The sequence below is a fragment of the Salmo salar genome, unplaced genomic scaffold, assembly GCF_905237065.1.
Source record: "Salmo salar unplaced genomic scaffold, Ssal_v3.1, whole genome shotgun sequence".
NCBI classification, from domain to species: Eukaryota; Metazoa; Chordata; class Actinopteri; order Salmoniformes; family Salmonidae; genus Salmo; species Salmo salar.
The window spans coordinates 7,501-30,545 of NW_025548965.1; the positions used below are offsets into that span (position 1 = coordinate 7,501).

At 48.3% G+C, this 23,045-nt stretch overlaps 1 pseudogene; it reads left to right on the plus strand.

Moving 5' to 3' along the window:
* Positions 1 to 22,955, plus strand: part of LOC123735043 (ras-associated and pleckstrin homology domains-containing protein 1-like) — a 27,405-nt pseudogene extending 4,450 nt beyond the window's left edge.
* The last annotated feature ends 90 nt before the right edge of the window (positions 22,956 to 23,045 follow it).

Here is a 23,045-nt window from a genome sequence, read left to right on the forward strand (position 1 = left end):
GGAGATACTTGGGGAGAGGAGAGAGGGGGGAGATACATGAGGGGGGAGAAACATGGGGAGAGGAGAGAGGGGGAGATGCATGAGGGGGGGAGAAACATGGGGAGAGGAGAGAGGGGGGGGAGATACATGAGGGGGGAGAAACATGGGGAGAGGAGAGAGGGGGGAGATACATGAGGGGGGAGAAACATGGGGAGAGGAGAGAGGGGGAGATACATGGGGAGAGGAGAGAGGGGGAGATACATGGGGAGAGGAGAGAGGGGGGGAGATACATGGGGAGAGGAGAGGGGGAGAAACATGGTGAGAGGAGAGAGGGGGGAGATACTTGGGGAGTGTAGAGAGGGGGGATACTTGGGGGGGATACTGGGTGAGAGGAGAGAGACGGAGGAGAGAGACGGAGGAGAGAGACGGAGGAGAGAGACGGAGGAGAAAGACTGGAGGAGAGAGACTGGAGAGAGACTGAGGAGAGACTGGAGGAGAGAGACTGGAGAGAGACTGGAGAGAGACGGAGGAGAGAGACTGGAGGAGAGAGACTGGAGAGAGACGGTGGAGAGAGACTGAGGAGAGAGACGGGAGGAGAGAGACTGGAGAGAGACTGGAGGAGAGAGACTGGAGAGAGACTGGAGGAGAGAGACTGGAGAGAGACGGAGGAGAGAGACTGGAGAGAGACGGAGGAGAGAGACTGGAGAGAGACGGAGGAGAGAGACTGGAGAGAGACGGAGGAGAGTGACTGGAGAGAGACTGAGAGAGACTGGAGAGAGACTGGAGAGAGACGGAGGAGAGAGACGGGAGAGAGAAACGGGGAGAGAGAAACGGAGGAGAGAGACGGAGGAGAGAGACGGAGGAGAGAGACGGAGGAGAGAGACTGGGGAGAGACAGAGGAGAGAGACTGGGGAGAGACAGAGGAGAGAGACTGGAGAGAGACTGGAGAGAGACTGGAGAGAGACTGGGGAGAGACTGGAGGAGAGAGACTGGAGGAGAGAGACTGGAGGAGAGAGACTGGAGGAGAGAGACTGGAGAGAGAGACTGGAGAGAGACGGAGGAGAGAGACTGGAGGAGAGAGACTGGAGGAGAGAGACTGGAGGAGAGAGACTGGAGAGAGACTGGAGGAGAGAGACGGAGGAGAGAGACGGAGGAGAGACTGGAGAGAGACTGGAGAGAGATGGAGGAGAGAGACTGGAGAGAGACTGAGGAGAGAGACTGGAGAGAGACTGAGGAGAGAGACTGGAGAGAGACTGAGGAGAGAGACGGAGGAGAGAGACTGGAGAGAGACGGAGGAGAGAGACTGGAGAGAGACGGAGGAGAGAGACTGGAGGAGAGAGACTGGAGGAGAGAGACTGGAGGAGAGAGACTGGAGAGAGACGGAGGAGAGAGACGGGAGAGAGACTGGAGGAGAGAGACTGGAGGAGAGAGACTGGAGGAGAGAGACTGGAGGAGAGAGACTGGAGGAGAGAGACTGGAGGAGAGAGACTGGAGAGAGACTGAGGGGAGAGACTGGAGAGAGACTGGAGAGAGAGACTGGGAGAGAGACTGGAGGAGAGAGACTGGAGGAGAGAGACTGGAGAGAGACTGGAGGAGAGAGACTGGAGGAGAGAGACGGAGGAGAGAGACTGGAGAGAGACTGGAGAGAGACTGGAGAGAGACTGGAGAGAGACTGGAGAGAGACTGTAGAGAGAGACTGTAGAGAGAGACTGGAGGAGAGAGACTGGAGGAGAGAGACTGGAGGAGAGAGACTGGAGGAGAGACTGGAGGAGAGAGACGGAGGAGAGAGACGGAGGAGAGAGACTGTAGAGAGACGGAGGAGAGAGACTGTAGAGAGACGGAGGAGAGAGACTGGAGAGAGACGGAGGAGAGAGACTGTAGAGAGACGGAGGAGAGAGACTGGAGAGAGACTGGAGGAGAGAGACTGGAGAGAGACTGGAGAGAGACGGAGGAGAGACTGGAGAGAGACGAGGGCGAAGTAGGGGAGGAGGAGGGAGATCCAGTAAACTACCATTATTTCTCTTGTCAGGACTCTTTCTAATATAAGAGTCAGACTCTAAAGACATGTCAATTATACACCAAATATTCCCCCTCCTAGTAAACAGAGAAGGTTTCTATTCTGGTCTGATGGTAATGTTTCCATGTAATCCCTGATGGGAGTAACTGGGTACAGCGGAGGGATTGAGGATGTTGAATCGCTGCCCTCGGTCTTCCTGTCAGAGGAGAGAACAACCGTATCCAGCGAGCACACTGCCATCTAGTGGTACAGTTTATAAACCTCCTGAGAAACAGTCTCTGTATTGCCTCAAATCAAATCAACGTTTATTGGTCACGTGCGCCGAATACAACAGGTGTAGGTAAACCTTACAGTGAAATGCTGAATACAACAGGTGTAGTAGACCTCACAGTGAAATGCTGAATACAACAGGTGTAGTAGACCTCACAGTGAAATGCTGAATACAACAGGTGTAGTAGACCTCACAGTGAAATGCTGAATACAACAGGTGTAGTAGACCTCACAGTGAAATGCTGAATACAACAGGTGTAGTAGACCTTACAGTGAAATGCTGAATACAACAGGTGTAGTAGACCTCACAGTGAAATGCTGAATACAACAGGTGTAGTAGACCTTACAGTGAAATGCTGAATACAACAGGTGTAGTAGACCTCACAGTGAAATGCTGAATACAACAGGTGTAGACCTCACAGTGAAATGCTGAATACAACAGGTGTAGTAGACCTCACAGTGAAATGCTGAATACAACAGGTGTAGTAGACCTCACAGTGAAATGCTGAATACAACAGGTGTAGTAGACCTCACAGTGAAATGCTGAATACAACAGGTGTAGTAGACCTCACAGTGAAATGCTGAATACAACAGGTGTTGTAGACCTTACAGTGAAATGCTGAATACAACAGGTGTAGTAGACCTTACAGTGAAATGCTGAATACAACAGGTGTAGTAGACCTCACAGTGAAATGCTGAATACAACAGGTGTAGTAGACCTCACAGTGAAATGCTGAATACAACAGGTGTAGTAGACCTTACAGTTAAATGCTGAATACAACAGGTGTAGTAGACCTCACAGTGAAATGCTGAATACAACAGGTGTAGTAGACCTCACAGTGAAATGCTGAATACAACAGGTGTAGTAGACCTTACAGTGAAATGCTGAATACAACAGGTGTAGTAGACCTCACAGTGAAATGCTGAATACAACAGGTGTAGTAGACCTCACAGTGAAATGCTGAATACAACAGGTGTAGTAGACCTCACAGTGAAATGCTGAATACAACAGGTGTAGTAGACCTTACAGTGAAATGCTGAATACAACAGGTGTAGTAGACCTTACAGTGAAATGCTGAATACAACAGGTGTAGTAGTAGACCTTACAGTGAAATGCTGAATACAACAGGTGTAGTAGACCTCACAGTGAAATGCTGAATACAACAGGTGTAGTAGACCTCACAGTGAAATGCTGAATACAACAGGTGTAGTAGACCTCACAGTGAAATGCTGAATACAACAGGTGTAGTAGACCTTACAGTGAAATGCTGAATACAACAGGTGTAGTAGACCTTACAGTGAAATGCTGAATACAACAGGTGTAGTAGACCTCACAGTGAAATGCTGAATACAACAGGTGTAGTAGACCTCACAGTGAAATGCTGAATACAACAGGTGTAGTAGACCTTACAGTGAAATGCTGAATACAACAGGTGTAGTAGACCTTACAGTGAAATGCTGAATACAACAGGTGTAGACCTCACAGTGAAATGCTGAATACAACAGGTGTAGTAGACCTCACAGTGAAATGCTGAATACAACAGGTGTAGTAGACCTAACAGTGAAATGCTGAATACAACAGGTGTAGTAGACCTCACAGTGAAATGCTGAATACAACAGGTGTAGTAGACCTCACAGTGAAATGCTGAATACAACAGGTGTAGTAGACCTCACAGTGAAATGCTGAATACAACAGGTGTAGTAGTAGACCTTACAGTGAAATGCTGAATACAACAGGTGTAGTAGACCGTACAGTGAAATGCTGAATACAACAGGTGTAGTAGACCTCACAGTGAAATGCTGAATACAACAGGTGTAGTAGACCTCACAGTGAAATGCTGAATACAACAGCTGTAGTAGACCTTACAGTGAAATGCTGAATACAACAGGTGTAGTAGACCTCACAGTGAAATGCTGAATACAACAGGTGTAGTAGACCTCACAGTGAAATGCTGAATACAACAGGTGTTGTAGACCTCACAGTGAAATGCTGAATACAACAGGTGTAGTAGACCTTACAGTGAAATGCTGAATACAACAGGTGTAGTAGACCTCACAGTGAAATGCTGAATACAACAGGTGTAGTAGACCTCACAGTGAAATGCTGAATACAACAGGTGTAGTAGACCTCACAGTGAAATGCTGAATACAACAGGTGTAGTAGACCTCACAGTGAAATGCTGAATACAACAGGTGTAGTAGACCTTACAGTGAAATGCTGAATACAACAGGTGTAGTAGACCTCACAGTGAAATGCTGAATACAACAGGTGTAGTAGACCTCACAGTGAAATGCTGAATACAACAGGTGTAGTAGACCTTACAGTGAAATGCTGAATACAACAGGTGTAGTAGACCTCACAGTGAAATGCTGAATACAACAGGTGTAGTAGACCTTACAGTGAAATGCTGAATACAACAGGTGTAGTAGACCTTACAGTGAAATGCTGAATACAACAGGTGTAGTAGACCTCACAGTGAAATGCTGAATACAACAGGTGTAGACCTCACAGTGAAATGCTGAATACAACAGGTGTAGTAGACCTTACAGTGAAATGCTGAATACAACAGGTGTAGTAGACCTTACAGTGAAATGCTGAATACAACAGGTGTAGTAGTAGACCTTACAGTGAAATGCTGAATACAACAGGTGTAGTAGACCTTACAGTGAAATGCTGAATACAACAGGTGTAGTAGACCTCACAGTGAAATGCTTACTTACAGGCTCTAACCAATAGTGCAAAAAAGGTATTAGGTGTAGTACAATAAGTAAGTAAAGAAATAAAACAACAGTAAAAAGACAGGCTATATACAGTAGAGAGGCTATATACAGTAGAGGCTATATACAGTAGAGAGGTTATATACAGTAGAGAGGATATATACAGTAGAGAGGCTACATACAGTAGAGAGGCTATATACAGTAGAGGCTATATACAGTAGAGAGGCTATATACAGTAGAGGCTATATACAGTAGAGAGGCTATATACAGTAGAGAGGATACATACAGTAGAGAGGCTACATACAGTAGAGAGGCTATATACAGTAGAGAGGTTATATACAGTAGAGAGGCTATATACAGTAGAGAGGCTACATACAGTAGAGAGGCTATATACAGTAGAGAGGCTATATACAGTAGAGAGGCTATATACAGTAGAGAGGCTATATACAGTAGAGAGGCTATATACAGTAGAGAGGCTATATACAGTAGAGAGGCTATATACAGTAGAGAGGCTATATACAGTAGAGGCTATATACAGTAGAGAGGCTATATACAGTAGAGGCTATATACAGTAGAGAGGCTATATACAGTAGAGAGGATACATACAGTAGAGAGGCTACATACAGTAGAGAGGCTATATACAGTAGAGAGGTTATATACAGTAGAGAGGCTATATACAGTAGAGAGGCTATATACAGTAGAGTGACTATATACAGTAGAGTGACTATATACACTAGAGTGACTATATACAGTAGAGAGGCTATATACAGTAGAGAGGCTATATACAGTAGAGATGTTATATACAGTAGAGAGGCTATATACAGTAGAGAGGCTATATACAGTAGAGAGGCTATATACAGTAGAGAGGATATATACAGTAGAGAGGTTATATACAGTAGAGAGGTTATATACAGTAGAGAGGCTATATACAGTAGAGAGGCTATATACAGTAGAGGGGCTATATACAGTAGAGGGGCTATATACAGTAGAGAGGCTATATACAGTAGAGAGGCTACATACAGTAGAGAGGTTATATACAGTAGAGAGGCTATATACAGTAGAGAGATTATATACAGTAGAGAGGCTATATACAGTAGACAGGCTATATACAGTAGAGAGGCTATATACAGTAGAGAGATTATATACAGTAGAGAGTCTATATACAGTAGACAGGCTATATACAGTAGACAGGCTATATACAGTAGAGGTTATATACAGTAGAGAGGCTATATACAGTAGAGGTTATATACAGTAGAGAGGCTATATACAGTAGAGAGGCTATGTAGAGAGGCTATATACAGTAGAGGCTATATACAGTAGAGAGGCTACATACAGTAGAGAGGCTATATACAGTAGAGAGGCTATATACAGTAGAGGCTATATACAGTAGAGAGGCTATATACAGTAGAGAGGCTATAGACAGTAGAGAGGCTATAGACAGTAGAGAGGCTATAGACAGTAGAGAGGCTATATACAGTAGAGGCTATATACAGTAGAGAGGCTACATACAGTAGAGAGGCTACATACAGTAGAGAGGCTACAGTTGGGCTGGGGTTTTAGCCCAATTCATCTTGCTTAATAACACCACAACTAAAACGGTGCATCATTTTTTTTTGTCAGCAGAATCTGTCCGTGAGAGATTATAGATCAATTAAAAGAAACAAATGAGAGAAATCCAAGCGTTGTATTATTGTGAAGCGTTGTGGTTAACATGTCCCATCATCTCTCCGTCTGTCTTCAGCATCCTCAGATCCAGAAGAAATCCCAGTACATCAAGTACCTGTGTTGTGACGACGTCAGAACCCTACACCAGTGGATCAACGGGATACGCGACGCCAAGGTAACGTGACGTTGCCTCGGCAACAACTTAACCAATGAGAGTAATGGAAAGCAGAGCCATAGTCGTGAGAGTACTCACCAGGGACGCCTTGGACAGAATACGTCAATGGTCAAACTGAAAAGTGTTTGTCTCTGATGGAAAGGTGTGGGAACATCTGGGTTTTATTCACTGGGAACCGAACAGAAGCAAGCTGGAATGAAACGGGCAGGGACCCTACCTGAATTTGTTCAATAGAAACTCTTGTTCTCGTTGCGAAACGTTTTATGCTTGGAGTAAAACGTTTCCATTGCAAACCATTTTGCTGAGGAAACCGATGTCTGTTTCTGAACGGCTAATGAGTACACCTGACTGACTAATGAATACACCTGAACGACTAATGAATACACCTGAACGACTAATGAATACACCTGACTGACTAATGAATACACCTGAATGACTAATGAATACACCTGAACGACTAATGAATACACCTGAACGACTAATGAATACACCTGACTGACTAATGAATACACCTGACCGGCTAATGAGTACACCTGACCGACTAATGAATACACCTGAACGACTAATGAATACACCTGAACGACTAATGAATACACCTGACTGACTAATGAATACACCTGAATGACTAATGAATACACCTGAACGACTAATGAATACACCTGACTGACTAATGAATACACCTGACCGACTAATGAGTACACCTGACCGGCTAATGAGTACACCTGACCGGCTAATGAATACACCTGACCGGCTAATGAGTACACCTGAACGACTAATGAATACACCTGAACGGCTAATGAGTACACCTGCCCGACTAATGAGTACACCTGCCCGACTAATGAGTACACCTGCCCGACTAATGAGTACACCTGCCGGACTAATGAGTACACCTGCCCGACTAATGAGTACACCTGCCCGACTAATGAGTACACCTGCCCGACTAATGAGTACACCTGCCCGACTAATGAGTACACCTGCCCGACTAATGAGTACACCTGCCCGACTAATGAGTACACCTGCCCGACTAATGAGTACACCTGCCCGACTAATGAATACACCTGCCGGACTAATGAGTACACCTGCCCGACTAATGAGTACACCTGCCCGACTAATGAGTACACCTGCCCGACTAATGAGTACACCTGCCGGACTAATGAGTACACCTGCCCGACTAATGAGTACACCTGCCGGACTAATGAGTACACCTGCCCGACTAATGAGTACACCTGCCCGACTAATGAGTACACCTGCCCGACTAATGAGTACACCTGAACGACTAGTGAATACACCTGAACGACTAGTGAATACACCTGAACGACTAATGAGTACACCTGAACGGCTAATGAATACACCTGACCGGCTAATGAATACACCTGACCGACTAATGAAGACACCTGAACGACTAATGAATACACCTGACCGACTAATGAAGACACCTGAACGACTAGTGAGTACACCTGAACGACTAATGACCTATGTATCTCTGTGTCTCCAGTATGGGAAGACCCTGTATGTGAACTACCAGGAGGCTATGAAGAGGACTGAGGCAGCCTACGACTGGTCCTCTCTCTCTAGCTCCTCTATCAAGTCTGGATCCAGCTCATCCAGCCTGCCTGGTGAGTGGTGCTGGACAGACACACACCTACAACACAACACACAGTATTGCAGGGATGAGGTCTATTTTTATCTCAATTCAGTCATTTCAGGAAGTACAATTCCAGGAATTTCAGTTTACTTCCTGAAATGACTGAATTAAAATTGATTAGACATCAACCCTGCAGCAGTTACCCACTGACTTAGCAGTATGTATACGATTTCTACTTGCTCTAACTCTCTCTCCTCTCCCTCCCCTCTCCTCTCTCCCTCTCCCCTCCCTCCCTCTCCTCTCCTCTCCTCTCCTCTCTCTCTCTCTCCCCATCCCTCCCTCCCTGTCCTCTCTCTCTCCTTCCCGCCCGCCCGCCCGCCCTCCCCTCCCTGTCCTCTCTCTCTCCTTCCCGCCCTCCCTCCCTCCCTGTCCTCTCTCTCTCTCTCTCCTTCCTGCCTTCTCTCCCTCCTGCCCTGTCCTCTCTCTCTCTCCTTCCCGCCCTCCCTCCCTCCCTGTCCTCTCTCTCTCTCCTTCCTGCCTTCCCTCCCTCCCTCCCTCCTGCCCTGTCCACTCTCTCTCTCCTTCCCTCCCTCTCCTCTCCCTCCTTCCCTCCCTCTCCTCCCTCCCTCCCTCCCTAACTCCCTCCCTGCCCTCTGCTCTCCTCTCTCTCCTCTCTCTCTCTCTCTCTCTCTCTCTCTCTCTCTCTCTCTCTCTCTCTCTCTCTCTCTCTCCCCATCCCTCCCTCCCTGTCCTCTCTCTCTCTCCTTCCCGCCTCTCCCTCCCTCCCTGTCCTCTCTCTCTCTCCTTCCTGCCTTCCCTCCCTCCCTCCTGCCCTGTCCACTCTCTCTCTCCTTCCCTCCCTCTCCTCTCCCTCCTTCCCTCCCTCTCCTCCCTCCCTCCCTCCCTAACTCCCTCCCTGCCCTCTGCTCTCCTCTCTTCTCCTCTCTCTCTCTCTCTCTCTCTCTCTCTCTCTCTCTCTCTCTCTCTCTCTCTCTCCCCATCCCTCCCTCCCTGTCCTCTCTCTCTCTCCTTCCCTCCCTCTCCTCTCCTCCTTCCCTCCCTCTCCTCCCTCCCTCCCTCCCTCCCTAACTCCCTCCCTGCCCTCTGCTCTCCTCTCTTCGCCTCTCTCTCTCTCTCTCTCTCTCTCTCTCTCTCTCTCTCTCTCTCCTCTTCCCATCCCTCCCTCCCTCCCTCCCTTTCTCTCCCGCCCTCCCTCCCTCCCTCTCCTCCCTCCCTCCCTCCCTTTCTCTCTCTCCCCCATCCCTCTCTCCCTCCAGAGTCCCAGTCGACCCACTGCAGTAGTGATAGTGGTGTTGCTGTATCAGAGAACAACCTGTCAGGCCACAGCCGCTCTCAGAGCCAGGTCAGCTCCATCTTCTCCGAGGCCTGGAAGAGAGGCACCCAGGATGAGGTACCCTCTGTACTGACACACTCACCTTTACCTGTCTGTTCACCTGCCTCTCACCTTACCCTGTCACCTGTCTGTTCACCTGCCTCTCACCTTACCCTGTCACCTGTCTGTTCACCTGCCTCTCACATTTACCTGTCACCTGTCTCTGTTCACCTGCCTCTCACCTTTACCTGTCACCTGTCTGTTCACCTGCCTCTCACCTTACCCTGTCACCTGTCTCTGTTCACCTGCCTCTCACCTTTACCTGTCACCTGTCTGTTCACCTGCCTCTCACCTTTACCTGTCACCTGTCTGTTCACCTGCCTCTCACCTTTACCTGTCACCTGTCTGTTCACCTGCCTCTCACCTTACCCCTGTCACCTGTCTGTTCACCTGCCTCTCACCTTTACCTGTCACCTGTCTGTTCACCTGCCTCTCACCTTTACCTGTCACCTGTCTGTTCACCTGCCTCTCACCTTTACCTGTCACCTGTCTGTTCACCTGCCTCTCACCTTTACCTGTCACCTGTCTGTTCACCTGCCTCTCACCTTTACCTGTCACCTGTCTGTTCACCTGCCTCTCACCTTTACCTGTCACCTGTCTGTTCACCTGCCTCTCACCTTTACCTGTCACCTGTCTCTGTTCACCTGCCTCTCACCTTTACCTGTCACCTGTCTCTGTTCACCTGCCTCTCACCTTTACCTGTCACCTGTCTGTTCACCTGCCTCTCACCTTACCCTGTCACCTGTCTGTTCACCTGCCTCTCACCTTACCCTGTCACCTGTCTCTGTTCACCTGCCTCTCACCTTTACCTGTCACCTGTCTGTTCACCTGCCTCTCACCTTACCCTGTCACCTGTCTCTGTTCACCTGCCTCTCACCTTACCCTGTCACCTGTCTGTTCACCTGCCTCTCACCTTTACCTGTCACCTGTCTGTTCACCTGCCTCTCACCTTACCCTGTCACCTGTCTGTTCACCTGCCTCTCACCTTTACCTGTCACCTGTCTGTTCACCTGCCTCTCATCTTTACCTGTCACCTGTCTGTTCACCTGCCTCTCACCTTTACCTGTCACCTGTCTGTTCACCTGCCTCTCACCTTTACCTGTCACCTGTCTCTGTTCACCTGCCTCTCACCTTTACCTGTCACCTGTCTGTTCACCTGCCTCTCACCTTTACCTGTCACCTGTCTCTGTTCACCTGCCTCTCACCTTACCCTGTCACCTGTCTCTGTTCACCTGCCTCTCACCTTTACCTGTCACCTGTCTGTTCACCTGCCTCTCACCTTTACCTGTCACCTGTCTGTTCACCTGCCTCTCACCTTACCCTGTCACCTGTCTCTGTTCACCTGCCTCTCACCTTTACCTGTCACCTGTCTGTTCACCTGCCTCTCACCTTTACCTGTCACCTGTCTGTTCACCTGCCTCTCACCTTTACCTGTCACCTGTCTCTGTTCACCTGCCTCTCACCTTTACCTGTCACCTGTCTGTTCACCTGCCTCTCACCTTTACCTGTCACCTGTCTGTTCACCTGCCTCTCACCTTACCCTGTCACCTGTCTCTGTTCACCTGCCTCTCACCTTTACCTGTCACCTGTCTGTTCACCTGCCTCTCACCTTTACCTGTCACCTGTCTGTTCACCTGCCTCTCACCTTACCCTGTCACCTGTCTCTGTTCACCTGCCTCTCACCTTTACCTGTCACCTGTCTGTTCACCTGCCTCTCACCTTTACCTGTCACCTGTCTCTGTTCACCTGCCTCTCACCTTTACCTGTCACCTGTCTTTGTTCACCTGCCTCTCACCTTTACCTGTCACCTGTCTGTTCACCTGCCTCTCACCTTTACCTGTCACCTGTCTGTTCACCTGCCTCTCACCTTTACCTGTCACCTGTCTCTGTTCACCTGCCTCTCACCTTTACCTGTCACCTGTCTGTTCACCTGCCTCTCACCTTTACCTGTCACCTGTCTGTTCACCTGCCTCAGTATTCCTCACCTTACCCTGTCACCTGTCTCTAATGACCTGCCTCCCTATTAGGAGTGAGGTAATGAGGGTTGAGGTTGGGGGAGGGACTGAGAGTTGAGGTTAGGGGAGGGACTGAGGGTTGAGTTTGGGGGAGGGACTGAGGGTTGAGGTTAGGGGAGGGACTGAGGGTTGAGGTTAGGGGAGGGACTGAGGGTTGAGTTTGGGGGAGGGACTGAGGGTTGAGGTTAGGGGAGGGACTGAGGGTTGAGGTTAGGGGAGGGACTGAGGGTTGAGGTTGGGGGGAGGGACTGAGGGTTGAGGTTGGGGGAGGGACTGAGGGGTTGAGGTTGGGGAGGGACTGAGGATTGAGGTTGGGGAGGGACTGAGTGTTGAGGTTGGGGGAGGGACTGAGGTTGGGGGGAGGGACTGAGGTTAGGGGAGGGACTGAGGGTTGAGGTTGGGGGAGGGACTGAGGGTTGAGGTTGGGGGAGGGACTGAGGGTTGAGGTTGGGGAGGGACTGAGGGTTGAGGTTGGGGGAGGGACTGAGGGTTGAGGTTGGGGGAGGGACTGGGGGTTGAGGTTGGGGGGGAGGGACTGAGGGTTGAGGTTGGGGGGAGGGACTGAGGGTTGAGGTTGGGGAGGGACTGAGGGTTGAGGTTGGGGGAGGCTCTGAGGGTTGAGGTTGGGGGGAGGCTCTGAGGGTTGAGGTTGGGGGAGGGACTGAGGGTTGAGGTTAGGGGAGGGACTGAGGTTGGGGGAGGGACTGAGGGTTGAGGTTAGGGGAGGGACAGAGTTGATGTTGGGGAGGGACTGAGGGTTACTGTGTTACTATAGAGCACTGGTGTGTTACTGTGTTACTCTGCAGCACTGGTGTGTTACTGTGTTACTCTGCAGCACTGGTGTGTTACTGTGTTACTCTGCAGCACTGGTGTGTTACTGTGTTACTATGCAGCACTGGTGTGTTACTGTGTTACTCTGCACCACTGGTGTGTTACTGTGTTACTATAGAGCACTGGTGTGTTACTGTGTTACTCTGCACCACTGGTGTGTTACTGTGTTACTATAGAGCACTGGTGTGTTACTGTGTTACTCTGCACCACTGGTGTGTTACTGTGTTACTCTGCACCACTGGTGTGTTACTGTGTTACTATAGAGCACTGGTGTGTTACTGTGTTACTATAGAGCACTGGTGTGTTACTGTGTTACTCTGCACCACTGGTGTGTTACTGTGTTACTATAGAGCACTGGTGTGTTACTGTGTTACTATAGAGCACTGGTGTGTTACTGTGTTACTATAGAGCACTGGTGTGTTACTGTGTTACTATACACCACTGGTGTGTTACTGTGTTACTATAGAGCACTGGTGTGTTACTGTGTTACTATAGAGCACTGGTGTGTTACTGTGTTACTATAGAGCACTGGTGTGTTACTGTGTTACTATAGAGCACTGGTGTGTTACTGTGTTACTATGCAGCACTGGTGTGTTACTGTGTTACTATAGAGCACTGGTGTGTTACTGTGTTACTCTGCACCACTGGTGTGTTACTGTGTTACTATGCAGCACTGGTGTGTTACTGTGTTACTATAGAGCACTGGTGTGTTACTGTGTTACTATACACCACTGGTGTGTTACTGTGTTACTATAGAGCACTGGTGTGTTACTGTGTTACTCTGCACCACTGGTGTGTTACTGTGTTACTATGCACCACTGGTGTGTTACTGTGTTACTATAGAGCACTGGTGTGTTACTGTGTTACTATAGAGCACTGGTGTGTTACTGTGTTACTATAGAGCACTGGTGTGTTACTGTGTTACTATGCAGCACTGGTGTGTTACTGTGTTACTATACACCACTGGTGTGTTACTGTGTTACTCTGCACCACTGGTGTGTTACTGTGTTACTCTGCACCACTGGTGTGTTACTGTGTTACTCTGCACCACTGGTGTGTTACTGTGTTACTCTGCAGCACTGGTGTGTTACTGTGTTACTATAGAGCACTGGTCTGTTACTGTGTTACTATAGAGCACTGGTGTGTTACTGTGTTACTATACACCACTGGTGTGTTACTGTGTTACTATAGAGCACTGGTGTGTTACTGTGTTACTATAGAGCACTGGTGTGTTACTGTGTTACTATAGAGCACTGGTGTGTTACTGTGTTACTATACACCACTGGTGTGTTACTGTGTTACTATAGAGCACTGGTGTGTTACTGTGTTACTATAGAGCACTGGTGTGTTACTGTGTTACTATAGAGCACTGGTGTGTTACTGTGTTACTATAGAGCACTGGTGTGTTACTGTGTTACTATAGAGCACTGGTGTGTTACTGTGTTACTATAAAGCACTGTTGTGTTACTGTGTTACTATAAAGCACTGGTGTTTTTAATTCTACTCTGTTGGTGTTTGTCACAACTCCCTTGGCTTCTGTATCCTGTCTGGATATCACATCAGAGAACACTGATGGTTTTATTGTCTAAAAAAATGCAAGGAAATGTCTCTTGGTCAGAGTGTAGATGGAAAGCTGTGTTTCAGAAGCCCAGTTCTACTCTTGTGTTTCAGAAGCCCAGTTCTCTTCTCTTGTGTTTCAGAAGCCCAGTTCTCTACTCTTGTGTTTCAGAAGCCCAGTTCTACTCTTGTGTTTCAGAAGCCCAGTTCTCTACTCTTGTGTTTCAGAAGCCCAGTTCTCTTCTCTTGTGTTTCAGAAGCCCAGTTCTCTTCGCTTGTGTTTCAGAAGCCCAGTTCTCTTCTCTTGTGTTTCAGAAGCCCAGTTCTCTTCGGCTTGTGTTTCAGAAGCCCAGTTCTGCTCTTGTTTCAGAAGCCCAGTTCTACTCTTGTTTTTCAGAAGCCCAGTTCTACTCGTGTGTTTCAGAAGCCCAGTTCTACTCTTGTGTTTCAGAAGCCCAGTTCTCTGCTCTTGTTTCAGAAGCCCAGTTCTCTACTCTTGTGTTTCAGAAGCCCAGTTCTCTACTCTTGTGTTTCAGAAGCCCAGTTCTCTGCTCTTGTTTCAGAAGCCCAGTTCTCTACTCTTGTGTTTCAGAAGCCCAGTTCTATTCTTGTGTTTCAGAAGCCCAGTTCTACTCTTGTGTTTCAGAAGCTCAGTTCTACTCTTGTGTTTCAGAAGCCCAGTTCTACTCTTGTGTTTCAGAAGCCCAGTTCTACTCTTGTGTTTCAGAAGCCCAGTTCTACTCTTGTGTTTCAGAAGCCCAGTGCTCCTCTTGTATTTCAGAAGCCCAGTTCTCCTCTTGTATTTCAGAAGCCCAGTTCTACTCTTGTTTCAGAAGCCCAGTCTCCTCTTGTTTCAGAAGCCCAGTTCTCTCCTCTTGTTTCAGAAGCCCAGTTCTACTCTTGTGTTTCAGAAGCCCAGTTCTACTCTTGTGTTTCAGAAGCCCAGTTCTACTCTTGTGTTTCAGAAGCCCAGTTCTACTCTTGTGTTTCAGAAGCCCAGTTCTACTCTTGTGTTTCAGAAGCCCAGTTCTCTGCTCTTGTTTCAGAAGCCCAGTTCTCTCCTCTTGTTTCAGAAGCTCAGTTCTCTCCTCTTGTTTCAGAAGCCCAGTTCTCTCCTCTTGTTTCAGAAGCCCAGTTCTCTTCTCTTGTTTCAGAAGCCCAGTTCTCTTCTCTTGTTTCAGAAGCCCAGTTCTCTACTCTTGTTTCAGAAGCCCAGTTCTCTTCTCTTGTTTCAGAAGCCCAGTTCTCTCCTCTTGTTTCAGAAGCCCAGTTCTCTTTTCTTGTGTTTCAGAAGCCCAGTTCTCTTTTCTTGTGTTTCAGAAGCCCAGTTCTCTACTCTTGTATTTCAGAAGCCCAGTTCTCCTCTTGTATTTCAGAAGCCCAGTTCTACTCTTGTTTCAGAAGCCCAGTTCTACTCTTGTGTTTCAGAAGCCCAGTTCTCCTCTTGTTTCAGAAGCCCAGTTCTCTCCTCTTGTTTCAGAAGCCCAGTTCTCTCCTCTTGTTTCAGAAGCCCAGTTCTCTCCTCTTGTTTCAGAAGCCCAGTTCTCTGCTCTTGTTTCAGAAGCCCAGGTCTCTGCTCTTGTTTCAGAAGCCCAGTTCTACTCTTGTGTTTCAGAAGCCCAGTTCTACTCTTGTTTTTCAGAAGCCCAGTTCTACTCTTGTGTTTCAGAAGCCCAGTTCTACTCTTGTGTTTCAGAAGCCCAGTTCTACTCTTGTGTTTCAGAAGCCCAGTTCTACTCTTGTGTTTCAGAAGCCCAGTTCTCTACTCTTGTTTCAGAAGCCCAGTTTTCTACTCTTGTTTCAGAAGCCCAGTTCTACTCTTGTGTTTCAGAAGCCCAGTTCTACTCTTGTGTTTCAGAAGCCCAGTTCTCTACTCTTGTTTCAGAAGCCCAGTTCTCTACTCTTGTTTCAGAAGCCCAGTTCTACTCTTGTGTTTCAGAAGCCCAGTTATCTACTCTTGTGTTTCAGCCCAGTTCTACTCTTGTGTTTCAGAAGCCCAGTTCTCTACTCTTGTGTTTCAGCCCAGTTCTACTCTTGTGTTTCAGAAGCCCAGTTCTACTCTTGTGTTTCAGAAGCCCAGTTCTACTCTTGTGTTTCAGAAGCCCAGTTCTACTCTTGTGTTTCAGAAGCCCAGTTCTCTGCTCTTGTTTCAGAAGCCCAGTTCTACTCTTGTGTTTCAGAAGCCCAGTTCTACTCTTCTGTTTCAGCCCAGTTCTACTCTTGTGTTTCAGAAGCCCAGTTCTACTCTTGTGTTTCAGAAGCCCAATTCTACTCTTGTGTTTCAGAAGCCCAGTTCTACTCTTGTGTTTCAGAAGCCCAGTTCTACTCTTGTGTTTCAGAAGCCCAGTTCTACTCTTGTGTTTCAGAAGCCCAGTTCTCTCCTCTTGTATTTCAGAAGCCCAGTTCTACTCTTGTTTTTCAGAAGCCCAGTTCTCTGCTCTTGTTTTCAGAAGCCCAGTTCTACTCTTGTGTTTCAGAAGCCCAGTTCTACTCTTGTGTTTCAGAAGCCCAGTTCTCTACTCTTGTTTTTCAGAAGCCCAGTTCTACTCTTGTGTTTCAGAAGCCCAGTTCTACTCTTGTGTTTCAGAAGCCCAGTTCTACTCTTGTTTTCAGAAGCCCAGTTCTACTCTTGTTTTCAGAAGCCCAGTTCTACTCTTGTGCTTCAGAAGCCCAGTTCTACTCTTGTTTTCAGAAGCCCAGTTCTCTACTCTTGTTTTTCAGAAGCCCAGTTCTCTACTCTTGTTTTCAGAAGCCCAGTTCTACTCTTGTTTTCAGAAGCCCAGTTCTACTCTTGTGCTTCAGAAGCCCAGTTCTACTCTTGTTTTCAGAAGCCCAGTTCTACTCTTGTTTTTCAGAAGCCCTTTTCTAGCCCAGTTGTCCATTTATTTGTTTTTGTTTTCTGCTGAATGTAATGCCTCAATATAGTGACAAATGTACATGTTTTACAGTGTTTAATACGAGACAAATGAACATGTTTTTCAAATAACACCATGTTGGGTTTTCTAGCATGGGATAGTAATGTATGAAATCATTAATACAATATCATCTAACACAGATCCATGTCTCTGTCTCGCTCTCTCTCTCTCTCTGTCTCTCTCTGTCTCGCTCTCTGTCTCGCTCTCTTTCTCTATCTCTCATGTCTCTCGCTCTCTTTGTCTCTCGCTCTCTCTCTCTCTCTGTCTCTCTCTGTGTCTCTCTCTCTGTGTCTCTCTCTCTCTGTCTATCTCTCTCTAGTTGAGGATGGAGTCAGTGAGCAGACCCTACCCCCTGATGCTGCCCTCCATGCACCAGTCAGCCCCCGCATCCCGAACCAGCTACACCAGTGTCTCCCCCGAAACCTCCCACTCTCCCCCGACCCTCCCCCTCCTCCTCCTCCCCACTTCCTCACTCCCCTCACCAGGCTGCCCCTACCAACTATGTCGAGTACAGCACCATCGCCCGCCTGCAGGGTGGCGCCAACCAGGCTGCCAATCATTACAATGCCCAACCAATGGAGCAGCAGCAAGGCCCTCCGGCCCCGCCCCTCCAGTCTGTCAAACCCAACTACAACACCATGCCATTGGCTCCGAGCAACTACAACCCTCCTCTTCCTCCTCCTCCCCCTTGCTCCATGCCTGCTCCAGGCTCTGCCATGGCCACTCTGAGGTTCAGCATCCCCAGCTCTGTTCCTCAGTTCATCCCCCCCCTCCTCCTCCGTCCCAGGCCCACACCCTGCCCCCTCCTCCGCCCCCAGAGGAGGACCACCAGTACCCCCCCTCTTACTAACACCGGGTTGCAGCAGTTCCTGGCCCAAAAGTTCCCCAATATGAACTACGATTTCTCTGAGCTGGATGGTCAACCTGAGTCCCCTCCTCCTCCTCCTCCTCCTCCTCCTCCTGCCCTCTCCCCCCTGTCCCCCATACTGCCACCCCCCACACCTCCCAAAACCTTCTCTGGTGTCTTCCCGCCCCAGACTGCTCCTAAGACTTTTGGTCCAGGGATCCCCCTGTCCCCAGTGTCGCCCTACCCTCCTTCTGGTCCAATGAAAAAGCAGCAAAGCTTCTCGACAGGCCATTCGCCCAATCAGCCGCCTTCCACGATGCCCAAACAGCACATCTTCTCCTCTAAAACCCTCCCCTTGTCTGCCCCCATCTCCCCCACACCCTCCCTGGCCAAACAGATAGTCAATCAGTTCCCGGGTGCCCCACTGCCTCCGCAGTCCCCCCCTGCGGTCAAGGCTAAACCAAGATGGCAGCCAGGAGGACAGATCCCACCCCTGTCCCCTGAATTCCCCCTTCCTCCTTCCAAGATGGGCTCCCCCATTAAGAAGTCTCCCTCCACCTCCTCTACCTCATCAACCAGCTCCTTCGGGAAGAGAGGGCCTCCTCCCACTCCCCAGCGCGCCTCCTCCATCAAGTCTAACTCCTCGGGGGAGTACCAGGAGGAGGCCCAGAGGCAGCCTAAGAAGGTGGAGTCTCTGGTCAGTAAGTTTGCCCAGCCTGGTCTCGCCTCCTGCACCTCCTCCACCTCCTCTGGATCTCCTGCTAAAGATTTGGGGTCTCCTGCTCTTCCTGCTCCTCCTAAACCAGGCAAGCTGAACCTGTCAGCCCTCCCTCTAGTCCTCCAGGGTCTGCAGACCGGGCAGCACCGCCAGCCCAGTGAAGACTTCCCCTCTCCTCCTCAGTACCACCAGCCCATTGAAGACTTCCCCTCTCTTCCTCAGTACCGCCAGCCCAGTGGAGACTTCCCCTCTCCTCCTCAGTACCACCAGCCCAGTGGAGACTTCCCCTCTCTTCCTCAGTACCGCCAGCCCAGTGGAGACTTCCCCTCTCCTCCTCAGTACCGCCAGCCCAGTGGAGACTTCCCCTCTCCTCCTCAGTACCACCAGCCCAGTGGAGACTTCCCCTCTCCTCCTCAGTACCGCCAGCCCATTGAAGACTTCCCCTCTCTTCCTCAGTACCCCAGCCCAGTGAAGACTTCCCCTCCTCCTCCGGACTCTGAGCTACTCCCCCGCCACCTCTCCTCTCTGAGCTCCACCCGGGGCCCCAGGGTCGCAGTGGTAAACCCCCAGCCGCAGGCCGCGCCCATCTCCCACCCCGTCAGCCAATCATCATGGAAAACGCAGTCGCTGAAGAAGACTCCGCCTCCGACACTACACAGGCTGTCCCGGAGCCACACGGTCCAGGAGACCTTACCCTGTCCCCCCGTACCAGCACCAGCAGACCCCCCAGCCTCCTTCGCCTGTCCCCTGCCTCCCACCTCCCCGGGGTGCCTAAGGGGAGCGGTACCCTTTCCTCAGTCCAACCAAACTTCCTGGAGGACCTGAACCGGACCTTGAAGAGGAAGTCAATCTCGCGTCACGGTTCCCTCACGCGTCACGGTTCCTCCCGGCTGGAACCCGTCTCCATGGACGACATGGCCCTCCCTCCTCCGCCCCCTCTGGACCAACAGAGGGCGGGGCAGGGCGGCGGCCACGGGTACATGTCCTCGGGCTATGCAACGTTACGGCGGGGGCCGCGCCCTGCCCCGCCAAAAAGGGACGAAAGCACCAAACTGACAGGTGAGTGGTAGCTAGGGGGGTGGGTAGTGGTGGTAGCTAAGGGAGAGGAGGATGACTTGGGCCGAGCTGCCCAGGCTACGGACCCATCAAGGTCCCAGTCTACAGACTGACTACAGCCTGTGGACCCATAAAAATCCCAGTCTACAGACTGACTACAGCCTTTGGACCAATCAAGGTCCCAGTCTACAGACTAACTACAGCCTGTGGACCAATCAAAATCCCAGTCTACAGACTGACTACAGCCTGTGGACCAATCAAGGTCCCAGTCTACGAACCCATCAAAATCCCAGTCTACAGACTGCCTACAGCCTGTGGACCAATCAAAATCCCAGTCTACAGACTGACTACAGCCTGTGGACCAATCAAAATCCCAGTCTACAGACTGACTACAGCCTGTGGACCAATCAAGGTCCCAGTCTACAGACTGACTACAGCCTATGGACCAATCAAGGTCCCAGTCTACGAACCCATCAAAATCCCAGTCTACAGACTGACTACAGCCTGTGGACCAATCAAGGTCCCAGTCTACAGACTGACTACAGCCTATGGACCAATCAAGGTCCCAGTCTACGAACCCATCAAAATCCCAGTCTACAGACTGACTACAGCCTGTGGACGCATCAAGGTCCCAGTCTCCGGACACATCAAGGCTACAGACTATGGACCCATCTAGAGCACAGTCTACAGACTATATGGACCCAACAGGCTGCTCTCCCTACAAACCAAACGGACACGAAACGTTTCTTATTATACAATAAGAAACGTTCATTATGGCGTGCACTAATGAATACAACCCAGAACCCGGCCTGTCTCCGTCTCGTCTCGTCTCGTCTCCTCTCCTCTCGTGCCACACAGACAGGACTGAGCTGGAAGAATAATCCTGTTCCTTGTAATCCCAGATTGTTGTTCCATCCTTTGTCTACGTTATAATAACTCTATGAAAAAGAGAGAGATCAAGTTAAACCACCTATCAAAGCTTTTCCACATGTTTGTGCCGCTTTGCATTGAAATATAACAACAACAAACAAACAAGAGTTCAGCTGCAATATAAACAGGTACTGCATGGACAACTGTACTGTATGGACATGTTGTTACCTTAGCAACTGTTTGGGAGGGATGTATAGACATGTATGAAGTATTCACCCCCTTTGGATTTGTTCATATTGTTTTTGCGTTACAGACTAAGATTGAAATTAAATTAATTGTTATTTTTTTTATTTTTTGGGGGGGGTAATTTATTTACACAATACTCTTAATGTCAAACTGGAAAAATTCAAATTTTTCATTTAAAAGAAAATTGTTAATTCAAAAATAAAACACTGATATACGTTCATTAGATAAGTATTCACCCACCTGAGTCAATACACGTTAGAAAAACATTTGGCAGCGATTACATCTGTGAGTCTTCTTAGGTAAGTATGTAAAGCCTTATTCACACTGCAGGTCTTTTAATGCTCAAATCAGTTTTGAAATACTGACTGTCCAAGCAATTACGAGTGACCAAATCAGATTTGTATGTGTTCAGACAGCAAGTCATTTGCTAACATGGCAATGATGGATGTGTGTGCAGTGGTGTAGGCCGGTGCTTCCTATCGTTCAGTAGTTATGTATGGAAAGCAAAGGTGACAAAAATGCCTGAATGGACATTTCCCAGTTGCTTTTGAGTGTTCAAAATCATAGTGTAAGAAAAAACTAAAAGCCTCAAAGGATCAGATGATACAACTTGTCAAAACTAGTCCTTTTTGGCTAGCCACAACAGTCACTTAGCTAGCTAGCTGTTTACAGATGTAAGATCTTAATTTGAGCCAGTTTCCTAAAGCAGAAAAAGAATCCTGCAGCAACAGGAAATGTGAATTATAACGGGGATTATAATTAATGCCATTTTTTTTTGTAGGTCTTGATAAAAAAAAAATCTTAAGGGGTGGTGAATCAAATCTGACATTTTAAAGTGGAAATTACAAACTTTATAAGCCTTTTCAAACCTTGAATACACTACAAATGTGCACGTGCAGGAAAATTCTCAGCAACAAAAGATTGATCAAATTAAGATCCTACATCTGTAGTTTTCTAGCGCATTCACTAATTCATTTGTAAATGAACACGCTAGTTAGCTACCACATGTTCTTGTCAACAGAGTAGCTAGCAAGCAACAAGATATGCCAAAGAACAGTCTAATTACCATGTTATTACAAATAAATCCGATTTGACCGTCCACACACAAGCTGCTTGGCCAGAAATCATATCTGTATGTGGATAGGATTTGAGTCACTTCAAAACTGCCAATGTGAACCAGGCTTAGGAGCTTTGCACATTATTCATTTAAAAATTGTTCAAGCTCTGTCATTGTGTTGGGGATAATGGGCTAGACAGTAATTTTCAAGTCTTGCCATAGATCTTCAAGGAGATTTAAGTCAAAATTCTAACTAGGCCACTCGGGGACATTCAATATCTTCTTGGTAAGCAACTCCAGTGTATATTTGGCCTTGTGTTTTAGGTTATTGTCCTGCTGAAAGGTGAATTCATCTCCCAGTGTCAGCTGGAATGCAGAGGGAAGCATGTTTTCCTCTAGGATTTTGCCTTCTGTTTTATCCTGAAAAACTCCCCAGGATTTGCCGATGTCAAGCATACCCATAACATGATGCAGCCACCACCATGCTGGAAAATAAGGAGGCAGTTACTCAAGTGATGTGTTGTGTTGAATTTGCACCAAACATAAGGCTTTGTATTTAGGCCAAAAAAGGTCCATTGAATCCCACTTTGTGACACAAAACAAAATGTTCAAATCCATGGCTGGGTGAATACTTCTGATACCCACTGTATGAGGGGTAACTTTTACTTTTGTGTTTTTATATAAGATGATTTAATACCTGAAATATATTATTATTTTAAAAGTTATGTTTTTAAAGCGTAGTGAGTGACTATGAACCGTGAGTAGTAGTAGTAGAAGAGACCAGGTTTGATGTGGAGATGGCTCTGGTCCAGGGTGTTACGTGTGGCAGGTTCAGCTTCAGCCAAGTCACACGTAACACCCTGGACCAGAGCTAGTGTGGAGGCAGATGTGTGTGTGTGTTTATAGGAGCAGTATAGGGAGGATCCCTGGTGTAGTTGGATATGGGACAGACAGACAGACAGACAGACAGACAGACAGACAGACAGACAGACAGACAGACAGACAGACAGACAGACAGACAGACGTAGTTGGATATGGGACAGACAGACAGACTGTCTGTCTGTCGTCTGTCTGTCTGTCTGTCTGTCTGTCTGTCTGACAGACAGACGTAGTTGGATATGGGACCGACAG